The following is an 11147-nucleotide window of genomic DNA, read 5'->3' as shown; positions in this document are numbered from 1 at the left end:
TAAATGTTTTGGCTTTTAGTCGCGCATGAATAAATTTAAAAAAAAATATTTTTTTTTTATTTTTCATTCAAAAGACATTCACGTGTAATGTCGCGGATTTTCGTGCTTTTGCTTTTGCCTTTGCCTTCGGGTTGTTGTTGCGGTCTACTCTCTCGTGAACCTTCTCTTCTCATGATCTCTCTTTGCTCTTTCTCCATGCTCCGCGAAACAAGTTAATTAGCTTCTTGTTCAAAATCCGAAAAATTTTTGTGCGGAGATGTTGTTGATACTTGACTTATTGACCTCCATCTACTTTTTCGAAATTGATTTTTTTTTCGTCGGTAAATATGCTCGACGCGATTCAATTGATGTTAAAATAATACATTATGCAAGTGATTTATGTTAATTATTGTTCAAACAGAGTAACGACGATTTTGACTTCAATTTAATAGTTGTCGACATCGACGGTAGTGAGAAGCACGCCAAAAACGTTTTCTTATTCAATTACAAAAAAAAAGTAAAAATAACAAGAAAAAAGTTTTTGACGGAAATGTTATGCACTGACTTTTTTAACAGGCGCGGTACCGTTTTCGCTTCTTCTTCTTGAAATTGACACCGAATTGCATAACCGAAAAAGACACTCAGTTGCACATTCCATAAAATTTTTAACTTTTTTTTTACAATTGAAATAATTTTGCATGTCAGGATAGTGTTGTTTGTTGGCGATAATTTGACACATTCGATTCGCTTTCATTTCGTTTAATTTTTGCGATGTTAGAAAAATAATCCTGTTAAGTATTTGGTGCTTAATCAGCTTTCTAAACATTTGTACATTGCCTCTGAATATAAATAAATTTACAATTTGAGTCAATGACGAAAAAAAATCGAAAGATAAATAAACACTTTGTCATTTTGTGGAGTCATGGGCGATTATTACTTATATTAAGAGAATGAGTGAATGGAATCAGCGAAAGGGGATTTTTAATCATTTTACGATAAAAACACATTCGTTTTGATGATTAAAATTGGTTCAAGCATTTCGTTGGAGGTCATTGAAGAATTTGGAACTTTTACTGAGCTTTAAAAATTATTTTAAGAGAAATAATTTTTTTATTTATTTTAAACGTGAATTTTTATTTATTTGGTCTTGCTTTTAAATTAATTAAATTAAAATTTAATTTTTATTTAAAATTTAAATTAATTTAAAAATCAAAATTAATTAAAAAAATTTAATTTTTAATAAACTTTAATTTTTTTTTAAATTTAATGTTAATTAAAAATTAATTTAATAAATTTTTAAATTAATTAAATTAATTAAAATTTAAAATTAATTTAATTTTTAGTTTTGATTTTAATTAATTTAAATTTTAAGATAAAGCAAAATTTTTGATTTTCGAAAAATTTCAAATTTCTCCAATGAAAGGAATGGAAAATTTAAATTAACAAATTTAATTAAAATTAATATGAATTTTAATTAATTTAAATTTTCCTTTCCTATCATTAGAGAAATTCGAAAATACAAAAACTTAAAATATTTAAAATGAAGAGAATTTTCATGTTAAGGATTTTTTGCTCTTTAGAAGAAAATATTTTAAGCAATTATGAAAGATTCCCGATCAAAATTTTCAAATTTTTAATTATCTGAGGTTAATTAACTTATTATTTACGCTAACAAAATTTCTTTAAACAATCAATTTTTTGCTTTACAGACATTGTGTAAATTTGAAATGGGAATTAAAAGATCGTTAAATGGATTTTATCTTTTAGTTTGGTACTTAATACTCTTAAAAATATCAATAAAAAAATATTTTATGGTATTTTGTCAATTTTCTATGAAATGATTTTTTTTTTTGCATTTCATGATGACTCAAAAGACGTTCACGCTCTTTTTGACCCCCAAACTCGAACTAAATCTCTACAAAATGTACATTGATCCCAAAAATGTAACTTAATAAATGACAAATCATCAAAAGTAACAATTTTAACCTGCTTCAACTTAACGAATCCTTCCATAAAAAAATTTTCAGCTACAACAACTTGCACTGTTTCATCATTTTTAATTATTAAAAAAGTTCATTGTTCGTTGCAGAGTTCAATAATTTTTGTTAATTATTATTAAATAACATTTTTTTCTCGAATTGCAACAAACTTGGTTAGATTATGTTTAAACACATGTTATTTAATATTATTATTAAATTGATCATTTCACTGTTTTCTCGATTTATTATTTTTTTTCTTTTAAAAAAATTTTTCTATCACAATTCCATCTCCATCAATTATACAAAAAAGCCTTTAATTATCATTGTATGGGATATCTAATTCAATTGTATTTTTTTTTTGCTTTGTTTTTAATTTTATGTATTTTTTTTAACTAATCAATCCATCAATATTATTATTTTTTTTGTATTTTTTTTTTTGAATCCCATTGCACGCTAATTGCATTCTCTTCTTTATTATTAATATTTATTATTTTATGCTTTGATTTCAATTCAAAAGATTATTTTATTATTATTAATAAATAATTATACAACATTGTAACATTTTCCATATTTTTGTTGTTATTTTATTTTATTATTTAATAATTCGATAATTTTTTGTTTGTTTGTATTTTTTGTGTAATTTTTATTTATTTAAAGATTTTTAAATTACCCGAAAACACTTTAAATATTTATTTATCTCTTTCTTTATAACTTTTGACAACTTTTCACTTAAAAAAAGTTTTTGTCTGTAAAATAAAAAACTTTTTATATCACTTTGCGATCAAAATAAACTCACGACCGATCACTTCACCGTCTCACTTTACAATAAACATCAACATTATGTGTATGTAAAATTTTATTCGTCTGTAACTCATTTTGCTATATTTTATGAATGAGTGAACGTTGAGTTTTGCTGTATTTGTGAGAAGATAAAAATAGGCTTGTGGTGAGTTTCATTCACACTCGTATGTGTTCATATGATTTTTATTTCTTCATTAATAAAGAAAGATTTTTCGCGAATTTTCTTTTAAAAATTTAAAATTATCTTTTAACCTAATTAAAATCTTTATAAATAGAAATTTAATTTTTAAATTTTATCAAAAATATTGTAAATCGGGCTACTTGAAAAATATTTAAAATCCAACACAAAAATACATAAAAACTCGTTTTTCTTCGAAGCCAGCGAGTGAACGAAGTAAAAATAAATAGCCAACACCATAAATACTCGTTCGATGTTTTTGACTGGTTATTTGAGGAAAACAACAACAACAACCATGCACTCAATGAACGAAAACTGCGCGAGAGAGAGAAACATACAGATAGAGTCGCGTCGTTTATTCGATCGCGCGCGGCGCAGAACTTTCACTATCTATATAAAATTACGTGGTTGGTACTGTGTCTTTTAGATACAGCGAATGTTGTTCTCATGACATGTAGGCTGTTCGTTCATGAATTGCCTTTGGGGAATAGAACTAATAAAAAAAATGCAATTCAGCAATATTCTAACTTTTAGCTATGGATACAAATGGTTGCAAAAATTTAGCAACTAATCGTGATTCGTAGAAAGACAAGGCCTTTTTGTGAACACATTTGTGTCTATTGTTACAAATAATAAAAATATAAGTAACAATTTTTTGTTGCTTTGTTTTGTTACAATTGTGATTTAATTTTTTTTATAGTTTTAAATATTATTTAGGGTAAATTAGATGTCTGAAGATAAAATAAAAATAAAAAAAAATGTTTGCAAAAAAAAAAATAACTATGCTACCAAAAAGGCGTTGCTTTCGCCCGTATTTGTACCGCAAACGCTGCTGCTTGCTGCACTGAATGTAATTTGATTTGATTTATTGCATGGTTTACATCATTTTTATTATCTATCAAGTAAGCAAGCAACAAGCATCTGAAGCTGGAGCAATAATAATGAATTACTATAACTCGCATGTTGCTGCCGTTAAAGAAAAATCAAGAAACCAAACACCCATAGATAGGTAGATGGATAGAAAGAAATGTATAAGCTCATTATTTTCTTTTTTTTTCTTCACTGCTTTGGTGCTGCTGATACACATTAATTACAAACTAGTTCGCGTTGTGTATTTATCATATACACGAAGTTTTTTTTTCCTTATTTATTTCACACGGAAATTTTTTTTTTCTAAAATAAATATAAAAAGTATGGACTTACATGGATGTCTATTGAGAGATTATGTCATCAGAGAGAGACACTTACTTATATGGGCAACATAAAGAATTAGAAAAATTTGTCTGGTATGTTTTTTTTTTCGCGACGTGTTATATTATTTATACAGTTTTTATTTTTTGCAAAGGTCTCGAACTTCCCGGAGGTAGATTCTCGTGCATGCGTGAAATGAACGTGATTGTAGGTTGAATTTAATTTTTTATCGTTTAATTTTTGTATGAGTTTCCTCTAAACATAAATGTTTATTATTAATAAACGTAATTAATCAACGAATATGATTTTTTTTTGAATTGTTGCAGGAAACGTCTCTCATCTTTATTAATAAGTTCAGCTAAGTCAACCTCACTCAAACCCAAATCGACCTTTAACTACTGTTATTGCACATGTTGCATGTGAATGTTGATGACTTATTTTGCAAAGGTGTCAATTTTTGTTTTTGTGCGAGGACAAAAAATGGTTGCAAAGTGTAAATTCGGTAAGTTTATAAAGCTTGGTTTGGATTAATTGGATGAATTTGAATCTTTTGCGTGTTTGAACTGACTTGTGTTCTATTTTCCGCTATATTTTAGTTTAAATGACTTCCTGTTCAGTTTATAGAATATCAAAGATTGTCATAATACACGATACTTTTCTTCTCACATTTTTGCTTTGTAACGTCTTTCTTCTCTCGATATTTCCTAAAAATAAAGAAAAAAAAATAAAATTTTGAAAATTTTCTTAAAATCTTACCTTAAGTTGTAACATTACATTAAATATTCTTCAAATCGCGTTTCAATTACTTTTCATGCAAGGATTTCTGAAAGAAAAAAAATTATAAAATTAAAAAATTTATAAATAAAAATATATGAAAAACATATAGGTAAAAAATATATTTAAAAATTTTTTAAAATTATAAAAAAAAAAAAAAAAATAAAAAAAAATTTTAAAAATTTAAATATTAAAAAAAATAAAAAAATATTTTAAAAATAATTAAAAAAAAATAAAAAAAATTAAAAAATTTTTAAAAATAAATTAAAAAAAAATTTTTAAAAATTTTTAAAAATAATAAAAAAAATTTTCTTTTAAAATTGAAAAAAAAAAATGTTTTAAATATTAAAAAAAAAAAAAAATATTTTAAAAAATATTAAAAAATATAAAAAATACCTAAAAATAAAAAAAAATAAAATATTAAAAAAATTAATTTAATTTAATATTTTTTTAAAAAATACTTTAACATGAAACTGTCTCTCGACCCTTATAATTTTCAGAACATGCGCAAAATAATAATAATTTGCATTGCGCCTAAATAATAAAAATTGACAGACAATCTCTCGCACATATCAGTTGCAACTAATAAATTTTAAAGTAATTATAATAAAGGACAAGGTCAGCGCTCAATTTAAAACAAATTTAAATATGAACGAATAAAAAAAAAGTTTTTTAATATATTCATTCGGTTCACATATTCAACTTTTTCAGTACTACACACGGCAAAAAAAAAAACACGTGGTCTAAACTGCATTTCTTTATATCTAAATTGTTGATAAATGTCAGAAATGCGTTTTTTTTTTCGCGGAGACTTGACTTTTTCGTAAATTATCGCACTTCAACATTTAAAAGTGGGTTTTGTTTGATTATGATTAGTTACCTTTAGTCATTTATTATGCATTAAAATTAGAGTTAGCATTGTGACCAACCACAGAGATTGCTTGCTGATGTTTGAATGATAAATAATTATTAAATTAGGCTGCGAGAGATTTGTGCGCATAGATTAGATCGATTTTTCCTTTCGAGAGATAATAACTTTTTTTTGCGTTGTTCGAAACAATGTTAATGATTCGAGTTTTTTGATTTCTATTGTAAACGTTCTCGTGTCAATAATTTTTGTTGTTGTTTTTAATGAGAGAACAATTTACTTTCAATTTTTCAATCAATTTCAGGCAGGCAACTACCACATGTCGAACGGATTAACTTTGTTTACTTCTTTTATTGAGCTATTAATGCATTTTGCGCAAAAGACCTTCGTTAAAAGAGAGACGTGAACCGTTATTTTTATTCATTGTTTTATTTTTATTTTGCTCTTATTTCGCTTTTTACGTCTACATACCGCTAATGATTTTTTTTATGATCGCGAAAAATTATTTTTTAAACTTTTTATTTTTATTATTATATTATTGGAGTGATCAAGACATAAAATATTCAGTTCATGACTCTTTTAACGAAAGAATTTGCAGATTAGAGAAATCTTGATGTTCGCCACAAAACGTAAATAAAAATAAAAGGGCGAGTTAAAAACCGCATTGTTTAAACTTTTTACCTCGTTATACATTTTTAACGCGAGTTACCCTTTTTGTGTTTCTTTTTTTTCAGCAACAAAAAAAAATTACATTTCAATACAAATAGTAATAATTGAAAAATGTTAAAAATTAATGGTAACACACACACATGTTTCGTGTTCCTTTTGAGCGTTCTTTCGGTTGTGCGACTAAAAAGACTCGCGCGCGCGCGAGCTCAAACTTTGTCTGTACGTGATATTAAAAAAGCTGATTACACAATTTTGAATGATTGCAAGCGAGTTGCATTGAATGGTGCTTTGCGAGAAAACTAGTTGCTTTATAAATGGACTGAAAATTTTTGTGTTTTGCCTTATTTCTCTTTAGTGCTCTTAGATAGCTCGTTAGTTGCCTTAAATTGATTTTTGGTTGGAAATTTCAAGCAGAAAAGTTCCTTGAAACGCACTCGTTGCAGATAATGGATCCAATTTAATGCTTGGTTTGGATTAATTGGAATAGTGAGAAGCCTGAAATAAGCAAATTATGAGAAATTGAGACATTTCTATATGCAATAATTTCAAAATGTGGGTCAATTATACATTAAAAGTATTTAAATTTGTTTTTAAAACTTACCTGAAAATTCTTATTTTTTAATTTTTCAACAAAATTTGATTAAATGATACACAAAAATCCAATTTTGTCACTTTTTTCCATTCAAAAATGTTTTTGGTACAATTCAAACCTCTTGTCAATGCCTTCTTTTGGAGCTTCTTGTCGCCTTGAGCGTTCAATTCATAACACAAACTGTAAATGATAATTCATAAAACACAAAATAAAACTTTATTTGAATGTCTATTGATATTTTCCAATTTAGTCTAAACATCGCAGTTTCAATTCACTTACAAGTTATTGAACTCCATTTACGGGAAACTTCCAAAATGTTCTGTTGTTTTTCCTAAAAAATGAAAAATAAAAAAAAAGATAAGAAAAAAACCAGGCGTTCACATTCGCCGAACAAAAAATTTAATTTTATTATCGAAAATGAGACGCTTAAAAAACATGAAACTTGGTGGCAAAGAAACAATTTAAAATAGTTTGCAAGTCGCAACAGAATCATTAAAACATGATTTAATATACATATTAAAAGTTGTGACAGAAAACATGCTAGTTGAAATCGATTTTTTTCGTTGTTATTATATATATTTAATTTTTTCCTTTTTAAAACACTGCCAACCAAAAATTGTTTTTTTTTTTGCGCGTATCTATCTATATGGAAATGCGTTGCACTGTGTGGTAGATGCAAAAGCAACAACAACATTTTTAATCGCCAAAAGTGTTAATTAATTGAACAAATTATATGCACGGCAGGTAATGAAAATATATTTTTTCTATACTCTCATGCGCTCTGCGTCACTGCGTAAGACGTAAGAAATTACAATATATATTAATACGATTATTATTTTTTTTTGTAGCTTATGGAAGCAAGCTCTTATTATTTTTTTTTTTTAATGAAAATGTTCGAAGAAAAAATTTGCTATAATAACCTATAGCCAAAAGCGACGTTTCAAATATTTTTTTTTATAAAAAATTTTTTTTCATCGGTTTGGAGATATAATAAGTAATATTTTGTGCTGCATTTTGAAAAGATTTTACTTGAGGCGTAATCATTATATTATTGGAGTTAAAGATATGTCTCTCTCGGAAAAGACGAAACACACATATGGCGATAACGAACGACTTGAAATGTTACTTTGTTAAATTATGATGAAAAATTGTTTAAATGTTATTTAATTTGTAACAATTTTTTTTTTCTAACTTAAAATGTATGAGAAAATTTTTTTAGTTTTTGCAAGGAATTTCAGCGAGTTTTTGAATAAAATTTAAAAAAATATAAATATAAATAAAATTTTAAATTTCTCATTTTTAATTATTTTTTTTTTTAATTTTTAAAATGAATTTTGACCTCTAAAATTAAAAAAATAATAATTATAAAATAAATAAATAAAAACTTGTAAAATAAATCAATTAACTAAATTCATTAAATAAAAACTAATAAAAAATTTAAATAAAAAAAATAATTTTTTTTAAAAGTTAAAAATTCAAATTCATCAAAAAATGTTAAAGGATGAAATTTTTTGTAATTAAGAGGTAAATAAAATTTTATTTGATCTAAAGATCAAAATTAACAGTTGAAAGAAAACTTACCTTGATGAAACTCGGAAATTAATTCTTCTCCAATAAGATTTGTATCCTTGAAAAACAAAATTGTCATCTAATTTGTAACTTTTTTGGTCAAATTTCAATCGAAAAATTAAATAATGCTTAACAACGCCTTCAACCTGCTCTCGACAAAACATTCAAGAACCGTTTTAAACCATATTGAACGACACTTCTTGCTCAAGTCATTCAACAAAAACTCATTAACCACTGTCGACAGACTAAAAATTCTTTCGTTAAACCACTTTTTCATCATCATCATTAACATTAATGTGCTTTTAAAACATTTAACTACTTGTCACTTGATGACTGAGTAGAGTTGATTTGCGTTTCGTTGAGGAGCTTGTGGGCGTTTTTGATTAATTTTTACCATAAAATCATGGCGTTTTATGTAATCCGTTCGTTAAACCATAAATCTCGACGTGATTTGTCCTGCTTTTTGCTTGATTTTAAGATAAAAGGTCAATCATCTTGAAACAGCAAATTTTTCCTGTACTTCAAAAAAATTGACAATTCGGGTACATTTGCCCTTTTTTACTCGATATATCAACAAAAAAAAAACAACAAAACAACCGACGAATGACCGAAACGCTCGTATATGATGTAATTTGACATTGGTTTCAAATTCTTCTCTTTCTCATTTATTTTTTCTTTGAGCGTTTTTTTGTTAATTTATTTTTGTAGCTGCATTCCATTGATCGATCGTATAAATTAATAAACAGATTAACGGTCATTTCATTCATAATTCCAACCACACAGCGAAAAAAAACTTGCACAAATTTCATTTTTTTTTGTATTTACAGATTTTGATGGATGATGAATTAATGTCAAAGGTGATCGAATCCAGTTAGAGAGTAACAACAACATCGCAAATGTCTCCTTGACTCAAATTCTGATTATTTGCGCAGCGACACTTGAAATTCGGTTTTTGTTTTTGTTGGACAAACGCGGATTCATCCGTCAATGGCTCGCCATCCATCAAAGGAAGAAGAAAAAAAAATAGCAAAAAATAAATAATTAAGATTTTAACGGCTTTGCCGTTTGTGGAAGTCTTTAAATTCGTATTTGCACGAAATCTACACGAAAAATTAATTATCATTTGGATGGTATTTATTTTTATAGGTAAGTTGTAGCAACGAAACGGTTAACAGGTTAAAAACCTTCACAAGATGTTTTTGATTGTTAAATAATAATGTTCATCATCCTAAAATAATATTTTTTATGGTTCGACGCGCGCGCTGCTGGAAGGCACGTTAATTGAAAATTAAGATGTAGCGGAAGATTTGCCCTTTGCTCATCATTTGCTTGATGGATGACAAAACAGCTTCCGTTTTTTTTTTTTAGAAAATTTTAAAACATCACGAAGAATTTGAACTTATTCTTAAAATAAAAAAAAAAATAATTACCGTAAGGTAGATAAATCTAAGAGAATTAAAAAAATTATTTTTAAATTTTTTTTTCAAATTCTTATTTTAAATTTTTTTCAAATAATTTTTAATTTTTTTTTTTCAAATTCTAATTTTTAATTTTTTTTTTAAATTTGTATTGTTATATATTTTTATTTTAAAATTTAAATTTTAAAGTCAAAAATATTTAGTTGTATTTTTAAATATTTTTGACAATAAAAAAAAAATTTAAAAGTAAAAATATATGAAAATTAATTTTAAAAAATTTTAAAAAAAATAAAATTATTTAAAAAAATATTAAAAAATTTCAAAAATTTTAGAAAAATTGTGTTCTCTTAAATTTAAAATTAGCTTTCTCTAAATTATTTATTTTTTTCGTTTTATTTGATTTTTTTTTCTCTTTACATTATCTACATTACGGTAATATATATCAAGCATTTTATCAAAAATTCTTTAATTTTATTTTTAAAAAATTAATTTTTAGAATTTTTAACATGAAAAAAAATTCTTCTTTAAAAACTTTTCATAATTTTTTTTTGTCTTTTTAGATAAGATAAGAGCGTGTGAGTTCATAAGGCACTGTTAGAATTTTTTTTGAAGCGAATTTGTAGCCGAAACGTGATGAAAGGATGTCATAAAAACTCAAAAACGATTTGTTCAATTGTGTCATCTGTCAATCTTTTACGCATCGCATGCCGCTGTTTGTTCATCTCAAGCAAGTACCTGAAAAAAAAAAACAAAAAAAAAGTTAGAAACACTAAAATAAGAGTGCATTGCTGTGCTGTTGTGTTACATAAGTAGTCTCACTGATTTATAAATGCATTTCATTATTACACACATTTTAATTCGCAAATTGCATAATTTTTGTGTATCACATAGCACACAACAAATACACAAAAAAATTGCACTGATTTTATATAAAAGCAATTTATTTTCTGTGAACAGTTTTTTCTTCACTGCAGTAAGTACGAAACGCGCCATGCCAGCCGTTGTTCATTATTTTTGTTCACATTTCTACTATTTTTCTTTTTTTTTCGTACTCTACTTCTACAAAAATTGCTCTCCTCCAGACGAGACACATTTTATTCAAATTGTGTGATAAAATTTTCTGTATATG

The sequence above is a fragment of the Culicoides brevitarsis genome, chromosome 2 (assembly GCF_036172545.1).
Source record: "Culicoides brevitarsis isolate CSIRO-B50_1 chromosome 2, AGI_CSIRO_Cbre_v1, whole genome shotgun sequence".
Lineage (NCBI taxonomy): Eukaryota > Metazoa > Arthropoda > Insecta > Diptera > Ceratopogonidae > Culicoides > Culicoides brevitarsis.
Note: the sequence above shows the minus strand (reverse complement) of the source record.